This window comes from Ascaphus truei, chromosome 2 (assembly GCF_040206685.1).
Source record: "Ascaphus truei isolate aAscTru1 chromosome 2, aAscTru1.hap1, whole genome shotgun sequence".
Lineage (NCBI taxonomy): Eukaryota > Metazoa > Chordata > Amphibia > Anura > Ascaphidae > Ascaphus > Ascaphus truei.
The window spans coordinates 363,642,012-363,654,334 of record NC_134484.1 but is presented as its reverse complement, the minus strand read 5'-3'; the positions used below and the strand labels follow the sequence as shown (position 1 = coordinate 363,654,334).

Genomic DNA, 12,323 nt, shown 5'->3' with positions numbered 1-12,323 from the left:
TCTGGGCTGAAGAGTCCTGTAATACGCTATTCTGCAGGGGTGGGCGACTCCAGTCCTCAAGGGCCACCAACAGGTCAGGTTTTAAGGATATCCCTGCGTCAGCATAGTCAAAGACTGAGCCATTGATTGAGCTTCCTGTGTTGATGCAGAATATACTGAAAACCTGACCTGTTGGTGGCCCTTGAGGACTGAGTGGGCCAATCCTGGTGTAATGCCTGAGAACTGGCCAGCATCGACGGGGTGAAAACTGTTTACATTATCTGCATTTTTTATTTGCTTTAGTTTTACTGTCATTAGCAAACGGTCACTTTCCTTCCTGCGTTTTGTAAAACATCTGCTCAACATCCCTTCCCAGCATCTTTTTATTTGGCGTATCCCTCCAGACCATCATTCTGTCATGCGTAAAAGCTTCATTAAGTTCACCGAAAGTTACTTTCAAAATGTGAAAATTAGATGTAAAATCGGTGGGCGGAGAACGAACCGCAGCTGTGTTTGTTTGCACAATTTAACCGTTCCTTATTCCTTCATCCCCACATGGATCTGAAAGCTGGACTATTTCATATTTTGGGCAGTTACTAAAAGGAGAACAGCCGCAGAAACCTTTAAGACTGCTCAGATGGTCTTGGAGCCTGTGTTTAGATTGCCTTTTCTAAAAACAACACCCGTCCATAGCAGGAATTTCTTTTGTCCATCTCTTCTAGAGCAAGCATCAGCCAGTCTGGAGCGTTACTCTGCATTTGCATTGATACAAGCAAGCAAAAACAAACAACTCCTCTACAAGACTTACATCTTGAAGTAATTGTCTCTGTCTAGTGCCGCCTTCTGACCTGCTACGGAGTTCAGGGGAAGATCACTGCCAGGAGGCCTGTGTATTGGGTTTCTCTCCAATTATACCCTGTAGCAGGTCACACAGCAGCTTGTTGTGAGAATAATTAATTTAAGACTTGGGTTCTAACAAATTTAGCTAGGTTTCATTTTCATTTAATATTACAAAAAAAAAAAAGTTTGCCAAAACCACAGATTAAAAAGAGTTCCCTGAGGTTAGACCCACGTTGTGAAGATACGTCTCACTCAGCACAGTCTAAAACCTAATTACTATTTAATTTAATCCTTAAATTCACTTGCAAGTGCTGCCTTCAATAGATCAGGTGTTTCATTTGGCCTCTCATTGTCAGCTTTTCCCTTATTTGCAGGTTATCGTGATAATATATTTTGTAGAAATGACAAGTATTCTCGGCGATGAGGAATTGTGTTTCATGGCTACACAGCTAACATTTTGTTTTACATGATAACCACTGTACACCAATAAGTTAATACTCACCAGCAAGAATACATTGGTTGTGCCAGTAGTATCTTCTTTGCACGCTAGTAATTAAATAGTCCAGTAGAAAATACCATTTGTGGTTCCAAGCCCTGGTAAGAGTCGAATAAATATATTTCTGAAATCTTTAATCTACAGGATAAACCACATCAACCTGACTTCCAACAAGTCGTTATTAGTTGTGGGTGGTACAGTGATTTGATACTGTAAATTCTGTCATCATTCTCTTCAATACAGGGTTGCCGACAGGGGGGGAGAGTGGAGACACGCCCTGGGCCCGGCGGCTGCGAGGAGCTTGGCCTGCTGATGCTGGATGTTGAGCCCTCCCCTGTCTTCACTGAAACCACATCCCCCACCCCCACAGAAGACAAGCCCGCCCGGAAATCGGGCCTAACTTCTTTTGCATCCGCCCGCGGGAACGGGATGGGAGGCCTCCCCCCAAGGTAAGAGGGGTGTACTGGGAGGGGGGTGGGGGTATTGTGTGTATCGGGGAGGTTATTGTGAGTATTCGGTGGGTTATTGTGTATATTGGGGGTTATTGGTAGTATTGGGGGTTATTGGGAGTATTGGGAGGTGTGGTGTCGCAAGGGGTGGGCACAGTAGAAACTCTAGTCCTGGGCCCCGGAAAAGCTGCCTGCAGCTCTAAATAAGACATGTCTATTTGGCACAAATAGTGACATCATTTGGCACTGAAGCCACAGAGCCGTTACTGGTTTTTTTAACGTGTCCAATACTATTTCCAAATAAACATAAAGATGTCTATATTAATGCTATAGGATTCTGAATATATATAAAAGCACTTTGTAATGAAAGTGTCTGATTTGCAGAGTTTTATAGCACAACTTTTAAACATCAGTTATACCTATTTTCATATTTTCCTTTTTGCTCACTTATATTTCCCTTTCATTTGTTCTATCATTTTTATCTTGTGTGTAACTATTCTTTGTACAGTGAAATCAATACCTTTCCAACAAATGATATTAAACTACCAAATAAAAATATCCTATAACCCATATTTTCTGAGGAGAATTTGTAACCCCATTTATTACAGCAAATAAATGTAGTTTTGATAAATAAAGTCAAGTCTATGGCCTGATCATGATAAAAAATAATGCCGTGGGTCTATGATTAGTTGCTGAGGGTCTATTGTAAAAAACTCAAAATCTTTATCTTCATAACATTTAATATATTTAAGCAACTAAAATTCCATACTACGTTTCATGTTGTTTGTCTGACGTAAAGCGTGCCATCCATGTTCCAACTTGAAAATAGACTAATCTGGAACAATCAACCCCGCCAGCACACATTCATATGAGATTCGCTTCTGACAAAGATATCTGAACATGTTCATATTATTTGCATTCGTTGACAAAGCCGTCAGAAATAAGAGACGGATAAGTGGTTATCAGCATTTGTCACGCAGCTCAGCTAAAAACGGATTAGTTTCTTCCTTTATTTCTTGAGCGTTTTAAAGAAATCACATACAGTGTATAGCAAATCTGGCATCATTATTAATATGGATGATTCAATGCTGTACGTTACTAATTTTGCTGCACAGAAACGGTAAATTAATTATGATTCAGATTCAAAGTACAGAGACATAATTTCTGAGCACAAATTTCAACACAGTTTTCACAGTGAATAATAAACTCTTCCTATCCTCTGAGCAACTGTAATCTTTACATAATTGATGCCATAATTTCTTAATCATTGTGGTTTACAGTTCTATGAATATACAGTATAAAAGTGATATTTTTTCAAGGTACTACAAGCTGCTACATATAGATATGATAGTCACTACATTTCTGTAAAAGGCACGCAGCCTGGATTTCACTTGGTGTAGAAGACTTGAATAAGTTGCTTTAGTATGATAAGAATCAGTATGATTTTTCCTGTTATAGATTAGCAGATTAAACCCCTACACAAAACAAACCTTCGCATTGGAACATGAAGCGAGTGTGACTATAAAAATATATCTGTACACTAGCCTTATATTAATGCTCTAGTTGAATTATAAAAAATTTTTTGGGTGTGGGTGGTTGAGCCAATCAACGTTTGACCTTCAGACTTACAAGCCTTCTCTAAAGTAGAGCTGACCGTGAGCCCTATCAGCTATCATAGCTTACTTAAAACCCCTAATAATCAGATCACATCAACTCTTGGTGAAAGTAAATGATTGCAGCATCTCAAAGTGTGCCCATTAACTTGCTCTAACTAACAATAACAAGATAAGAAACAAAGTAGGTTATTAGTTTGAGGCCTATTCTGTATGGATTTCCTGCCATTTGCAGGTAATATAAACCATCTGAACAGATCGCATGTCACCTCTCTCTAAAGTCATATTTCCAAACTGCTGCAAAGTCTGATTTCCAAACAAATACAGTACACAGATAAAAACAAACAAAGAGGGACACACAGAGGGTTCATAGCTAGTTAGGGTTTATTAAAAATGGTGCATGGAGTGGTTTAATGTTAAGAGTAGCAACAATACAACATACTCCCAGGGGCATAAGGATTCAGGATAGATTGCGAGCTTCCAGATGTCCCCTCTTTCTTTAAGCATATACGAAAGCAGAGCAAAAGTAGGTAGGGCATCCAAGCAGTATATACAAAATTAGCTCTACACGGCGTAACATACGCCAGATCTAGGAGATCTGAAAGGTTATTAAACATTACTCTTTGTTTTCACCCCCCCAGTAATGCCTTGCTGTCTCTTGTCCCCTCTTCTCCACCTTACTCTCTCCTCCATCATGCCCTGCTCCTGTTTGCATTCTCTCCTCCTCTCTCTTTGCACTGTCTGGTCCTCTCTGTGCACGCTACACTCCCTCTCCTATTCATCTCACCTGTCATCTTCTCTCCTTGCTGTCTCTGTTTTCTCCTCACCTTGCTGTCTCTCCTCCCCTCTCGTTGCACTCACTCCTGCTCCATGTGGACATTGCTCTCCATTCCCTCCTCCTCATAATCCCTGTCTTCTTGCTGTCTCTCTATTTCCTCCTCTCCTTGTTGTCTCCTCCACTCTCCATTCTGTCTCTCCTTGCTGTCTCTCTGTCTCCCTCCTCCAGCATGCCCTGCTCTTCTTTGCACTCTCTCCTCCCTTCTCTTTGCACTCTCTGCTTTACTGTCTGCTCTTCTCCGTGCACAATGCACTCCCTCCTCTCCTACTCATCTCATCTGTCTCTATTTACTACTCCTACCGACTTTGCTAACTCCTCCCCTCTTATACTCTCTCCCGTCTCCTCCTCTCCTTGCTATTTCTCTCTTTCTCTATCGCCTGCTCTGCTCGCTGTCTCTCTCTCTCCTCCTCTCCATGCTGTCTTCTCCACTCATTGCTATCTCTACCCGTCTCAGCTCCCATCCTTGCTGTCTCTCCTCCACTCCTTTCTCCCCTTTTTACAGTCCTTAATGTGTGTAAGGATCCATCACTCGCGCCCTCCCCGGCGTGCTTCCTAGACCTGCGATCGGCTTCCTGCAGCACATCTCACGGACCAGCAAATTACAATGTACCTTCTAGGGGCGTGCGCGGACCGTACTCGGCACTAAATGCCGTTCCCGCTGGTCCCGCCTCCAGGCTTCGCTCGCGCAGCGATGTCATCGCCATGCAGCGCGCACCCGCTATGTGCAGCACCCACGTATGCGCGCAGAAGCTTCCTTGCTTCTCTGTCTAAAGGGATACACCTGTGCTGTCTCCCTCAGCCAACCGCAGCCAGGCATACTCCAGAGTATGCTTCCAGCTCATTGGACTGTTCTGCCTTACTGTATATGGGCAGCCTGCCCTCTGGCACATTGGCTGAGTATAACCATGATCACTGCAGTCCTGCCTCCTGTCTGAGCCTTGCCTGTCTTGTCCTGTGTTGCCCGACCTTGCTTGTTTTTGGATTCCGCACTTCTCCGCTCCTGACCTAGCTTACCAACGACAATCTGTACCTCTCCACTCCTGACCCGGCTTACCCACGACGATCCGCACCTCTCCAATCCCGACCTCGGCAACTATCACTGACCATCCTGGCCTCTCCTACCCCTACCTCGACCTATCTACACTCCAGACGCGCCCTCGTGGCTATGGGTTGGCGATAATCAAATCCCCACCTCGACCTCACGGTCACGCCTTGTTTGTGGTGAGCAAATCATTACAATGTGTCTGCTCCTCTCTGTGCACACTACACTCCCTTCTCTCCTACTCATCTGTCTCTCACCACTCCTTGCTGTCTGTTTCCTCTTCCTACTCACCTTGTTGTCTCTGATCCCCCATGTGCACACTGCTCCTTGCTGTCTCTCTCTGTCTCCTATCCCCTCCCCCCCTCCATCATGCCCTGCCCCTCTTTGCACTCTCCTCCCCTCTCTTTGCACTTCCTGCCTTACTGTGTTTGCTCCTCTCTGTACATATTACACTCCCTCCTCTCCATCTCACCTGTCATCTCCTCTCCTTGCTGTCTCCACTGCCATTACAATCCCACTCCCCCAGTGTTTCCTGGGTGAGAGGCTGCTCTGTATGTATGTATATCGTTATTTATATAGCACCGGCAGTGTACTTAGCGCTGTACAAAGACAATACAGTACAGGGAATTATAATAATACAATAAGAGCAGCAAAGTCAGACAATAGGAAAGGAAATCCCTGCCCCCAAAGAGCTTACAATCTAAGTGGTATGTTGGGAGACTAAGTGCAGTAGATGGCAGTGGTTGGCCACAATGGTTCGTCGGTAGTGACTGTGGGTGTGGGACAGTAGGCATGAGTGTAGGCTATTGGGATGCTTCTTTTGAGAGGTGAGTTTTAAGGTTGGTCGGTATTAAATTAGATGGGTTAAAACCATTAGCAGGGAGGGAGGAGGAGACATGGAGGCGCGGGTGAGAGAAGATGTGTAGCAGCAAGGAGGAGGAGTAGAGAGAGAGAAGAAGTATGAAGAGGATTTGTGGGGGTGCTTTTATTGAGGGGTTGTTGGGAAAGAGATGTGTAAATAGTGGTGCAGTGTACGGGCACATTCATACTGTAGGTGGAGGGAAGGGGAGATTAAAAAATGTGGATAGAAGGAATGTGGGGAAGTTGGTGCGAATAGAATAGTTTACAAAGGAGGGCGGAAACAGCAAATAGAAATAGCAATAGGGAGTGCATAATGAGATGCGGGGAGAGGTAGGAAGAGAGAGGTCACAGGCATTGAAAGAGATGAGGAGTAGGAGGTGAAAGAGCAGATGCATAAAAACAGCTTAGAATGTTAGTCTTTAAATGTGAAAAAAAATTCAAAATATTTAGAAAGTCAAGTTCTCACAGTTGCAGGGTTGATGATGAACGGCAGAGTCCAGTTCTTGTAGTCTTCACCTCCAATTTGAATTTAACAGATACTTCATATGTGGCACTTAAGGCTGAGATTATAATGTGTGCGCACCAGTACAAATTGCAGAATCCCTTAGAGGCCGTCAGCGTTTTGAAAAGACAAAAAATGTCTTTTCAAGGGACGGCCGCATTACGTCAGCGGTTCGGCCAATCACGGCGAACCAGCTTCGTGACGTCATAGCCACGCCTTCGCCACACCTCCCCATCGCCTGAAACAGTATGTGCAGAAATCGCTTGAGCGACGGCCGAGCGCCACGCCATGCGTGCACGCACTATAATCTTAGCCTAAGATGTTACACAGCCAATGTGCAAGTCTCATTGGCAGTCCCCTGGGTGAGTGACAGGATGATCAGCTTATCACAGAAGGGGAGCAATGTGCAACCTCACTGGCTGTCCCTGGGTGAGTGACAGACCACTCAGCCTATAACAGTAGGGGAGGGATGTGCATCTTCACTGGCTGTCCCTGGGTGAGTGACAGGCCGTTCAGCCTATCACAGAGGTATGTGCAGACATCCTTAGAGAAATATATATATATGTATGAAGCTATAAAAGCTGTGTTTAAAACAGCATGCATTGGCTTAAGGGTTGAAGACAAAAGGACAAAAGGTGGCACTGTGTGCTCATTTGCATGTCATTTCCCAGAATCCCTTGCTGCAGTGGAAGCGCTGTATGCTAGGTGATAATGGTGAATTACACTGTGTCATGATTTATTTACCAAAAATAAAGCCAAAATGGAGAAGCCATGTGTGAAAAACTAAGTAGACCTTATGATTCAATAGCTTGTAGAACCACCTTTAGCAGCAATAACTTGAAGTAATCGTTTTCTGAATGACTTTATCAGTCTCTCACATCGTTGTGGAGGAATTTTGGCCCACTCTTCTTTACAACGTTGCTTTGGTTCATTGAGGTTTGTGGGCATTTGTTTATGCACAGCTCTCTTAAGGTCCAGCCACAGCATTTCAATCGGGTTGAGGTCTGGACTTTGACTGGGCCATTGCAACACCTTGATTCTTTTCTTTTTCAGCCATTCTGTTGTACATTTGCTGGTGTGCTTGAGATCATTGTCCTGTTGCATGAACCAATTTCGGCCAAGCTTTAGCTGTCGGACAGATGGCCTCACATTTGACTCTAGAATACTTTGGTATACAGAGGAGTTTATGGTCGACACAATGACTGCAAGGTTCCCAGGTCCTGTGGCTGCAAACAAGCCCAAATCATCACCCCTCCACCACCGTGCTTGACAGTTGGTATGAGGTGTTTGTGCTGATATGCTGTGTTTGGCTTTTGCCAAACGTGGCGCTGTACATTATGGCCAAACATCTCTACTTTGGTCTCGTCTGTCCAAAGGACATTGTGGTTCGTTCAGATGCAACTTTGCAAACTTAAGCCGTGCTGCCATGTTCTTTTTAGAGAGAAGAGGCTTTCTCCTGGCAACCCTTCCAAACAAACCATATTTGTTCAGTCTTTTTCTAATTGTACTGTAATGAACTTTAACATTTAACATGCTAACTGAGGCCTGTAGAGTCTAAGATGTAACTCTTGTTTTTTTTTTTGCAATTTCTCTGAGCATTGCATAGTCTGACCTTGGGGTGAATTTGCTGGGACGTCCACTCCTGGAAAGATTGGCAATTGTCTTGAACGTTTTCCACTTTTGAATAATCTTTCTCACTGTAGAATGATGGACTTTAAATTGTTTGGAAATGGCATTATAACCCTTCCCAGATTGACGGGCAGCAACAATTGCTTCTCTAAGATCATTGCTGATGTCTTCCCTCCTTGGCATTGTGTTAACACACACCTGAATGCTGCAGACCAGCAAACTGCTAAAACTTCGGCTTTTATAGAGGTGGTCACACTTACTTATGATCAATTAATCAAGGGCATTTGATTAGCAGCACCTGTCTGCTACTTAGCATCTTAATTCCAATAAAAGCAGTAAGGGTGTACTTAGTTTTTCACACATAGCTTCTCCATTTTGGCTTTATTTTTGATAAATAAATCATGACACGGTGTAATATGTCATGTGTTGTTCATCTGAGGTTGTATTTACCTAATTTTAAGACCTGCTAAGGAACAGGTGATTGTTATTATATCCTGATATGTAAAACCATAGAATTCAAAGAGGGCGTACTTTCTTTTTCACACCACTGTATATATATATATATATATATACACTGGCGACACACTTTATTCGAGCTCGGCTAGTCCCACGAATTCGGGTATACCCGGGTGTATTAAGGTTTGTGACTGTTTTCTGCCCGAGTGCATTGCGTTATTTTCCAGGCAGGGATTGAAGCATTTTATTCCCGCTGGCTGCAATACTGCACAGTATATATATATATATATACTGCATTACAATTCATGAATTTATGCCATCTGGTAGACACGCGAAGCATTGCAGCCTATTAAATCCTAATCATTATCATTTAACAGATCAGCCGCCCGTCAGCCAGGCATGAACCCAGGCTGGGAAGGCAAACGCAACGGGGCTTGTTCAGAGGTGAGGAGCGGCACATTCCAGGTATCTGCCAGGTACATACTCGGTATTTGCTCGAATAAAGTGTGTCGGTGCAGTACATACATACATACATACATATATATATATATATATATATATATATATATATATATATATATATATATATATATATATATATATATATACACAATGATGTGGGGGAAATGAATAAGTTGCATACACTGCTATCTCCTTATGCGTTTCGCAACATCATGTCGCTTCGTCAGAGGAGGGCGAGGTTACCCATGCTATTCTTCGTCCTTATATTCTGATAAACTACTGTAACCATAACCATAAAAGGTAAACACTGGATGTAACCAAATATACACAAAAAAAACTTATCAATACTAATCGTAATTTTTTTAAGTGCTAATTAATAATAGTATATAGTGCAATAAATTATATAAATAAAATATATATATATACAGTGAACATATATTCAGCATTTTATATATATATATATATTTTTATATATATATATATATATATATATATAATATATATATATATATATATATATATATACTAGCTGATATACCCGGCGTTGCCCGGAGGCAGGCAGGGGGGCGTGAAAGGCAGGGGGGTGGCGTGAAAGGCAGCGGGGGGCGTGAAAGGCAGGGGGGGCGTGAAAGGCAGGGGGGGCGTGAAAGGCAGGGGGGGGCGTGAAAGGCAGGGGGGGGGCGTGAAAGGCAGGGGGGGCATGAAAGGCAGGGGGGGGGTGAAAGGCAGGGGGGGCGTGGAAGGCAGGGGGGGCGTGAAAGGCAGGGGGGGGCGTGAAAGACAGGGGGGGGCGTGAAAAGCAGGGGGGGGCGTGAAAGGCAGGGGGGGCGTGAAAGGCGGGGGGGCGTGAAAGGCAGGGGGGGGGGCGCGGAAGGCAGGGGGGGGCGTGAAAGGCAGGGGGGGGCGTGAAAGGCAGGGGGGGCGTGAAAGGCAGGGGGGGCGTGAAAGGCAGGGGGGGCGTGAAAGGCAGGGGGGGGCGTGAAAGGCAGGGGGGGCGTGAAAGGCAGGGGGGGGCGTGAAAGGCAGGGGGGGCGTGAAAGGCAGGGGGGGGGCATGAAAGGCAGGGGGGGCGTGAAACGCGGGGGGGGTGAAAGGCAGGGGGGGGGCGTGGAAGGCAGGGGGGGCGTGAAAGGCAGGGGGGGGCGTGAAAGGCGGGGGGGGCGTGAAAGGCAGGGGGAGGGGGGGCGTGAAAGGCAGGGGGAGGGGGGGCGTGAAAGGCAGGGGGGGCGTGAAAGGCAGGGGGGGCATCAAAGGCAGGGGGGGGCATCAAAGGCGGGGGGGGGCATCAAAGGCAGGGGGGGCATCAAAGGCAGGGGGGGTAGTCAAAGGCATGGATTCCTCCCCCTGCATTTCCTCACCTGCCAGCATGCCGCGCTCCTCGGCCTGCCACTGGTTGTCTCCCCCCTCGTGGCCTCCGCCGACTCCCGGTGGCACAAAGGAGGTATTAACTCCCTTCCGCCCTCCTCCTGCTCCTTGGGGTTGTTGAGCCGTAGAGAGCGTGCTCTGGGAGGTGGGGGAGCGACACACACGCGACACCTACCTCTACTTCCTGGCGCCGCCATCTTCTCACTCTGCGCCGCGAGGGAGGAAGGGGGTCCTTCCGGGCGCCGCCATCTTAGGCGCCGCGAGACAGCTGCAGCCTGCCTGGCCACTGCCTGTTCCCCCGCCGGTGAGGGAGATGAGCGGAGCGCCGGGAGGGAGAGGTGAGTGGGGCACCGGGAGGGAGGGAGAGGTGAGTGGGGCGCCGGGTGGGGCGCCGGGAGGGAGGGATGAGCGGAGCACCGGGAGGGAGAGATGAGCGGAGCGCCGGGAGGGAGAGATGAGCGCCAGGAGGGAGCGCTGTGTGTGTGTGTGTGGCCGAGAGGGAAGAGAGTGGCAGTTGGGTGACGTCAGACCCACCAATCTGATTGGCCAGAGGCTGAGGACCAATCAGATTCACCGCAGATAGCACTAACCGTTCGATTTTATATATTAAGATATATTGTCTTTACTCACTGAGCCACTCCCTCTCCATATGTATCATTTATTCGTTTTTGATTATTAAGCTCGGCTAACACGGTACAGATACCTCTACATCTATCTAATATATATATATTATTAATTATATATAATCTATCTAATATATATATATAATTATATAATATATAGATAGATAGATAGATAGATAGATAGATAGATAGATAGATAGATAGATAGATGTTGAGGTATCTGTACCGTGTTAGTCAAGCTTAATAATCAAAAACGAATAGACAATACCGTTCTGTGGCTAACTAAATGCTTTTATTTGTGCGAGCTTTTGAGATACACTGATCTCTTCTTCCGGCGATGGTACATTGAATAAAGCAAGCAAGGGTTTAACTTAAAAACAGTATCTCACACAAATAAAACTTTAGCCACAGAACGGTATCGTCTATTCATTTTATATATACATATATATATATATATATATATATATATATATATATATATATATATATATATACACACACATATATACATATATATGAGAGAGAAAAGAAAAAAGAATCCCGCCAAAAGTACTCAAGCAATAGTAAATAATGATATGATTTATTCAATAAAAAAACACATGGATTACACAATAATTAAAACAGTCCCCTTAGGACCCCTAAAACATGAATTCTGGTTAATGCACAAAAATTATGTGTAGTGTATATATATATATATATATATATATATATATATATATATATATATCGTGAATAAATGCAATACTACATTGATAAAATATTAAAAACAATAAAATATAACATATATGCTGGCAAAATTGGACTGTTACATTTATTTTTTGTTTACATACCGGCAATAAAAATGGTTTTAAACCAAATTGATTGTTAATGTCCTTAGGTTTTTGGGACTTCAAATGATAAAACCAATGACATTTTCTTAATAACATAGTAAGGATACTACCGCCTCTTTTGTTTTTGAAAATATTTCTATTCTACACATACTAGATTTTTGTGGAATATCTGCATGTTACTCTGAAACAATGGGATACAGGTAGTCCTCGTTATCCAACGTTTCCCTTTACAATGAATGGCATATCCAACGCTTTACAATGCAACCATATTGGCCATTTTTCGATGCCGGAATGCGTTTTCCGACGCCTGAATGCGTTATCCAACGCTCCCCGCCACT

The 12,323-nt window shown here is 44.5% G+C and overlaps 1 protein-coding gene across 3 annotated transcripts in view; it reads right to left on the bottom strand.

Moving 5' to 3' along the window:
* The window catches only part of RARB (retinoic acid receptor beta), a 506,982-nt gene that overhangs the window by 206,281 nt on the left and 288,378 nt on the right, over window positions 1-12,323 (bottom strand). The window lies entirely within an intron of this gene.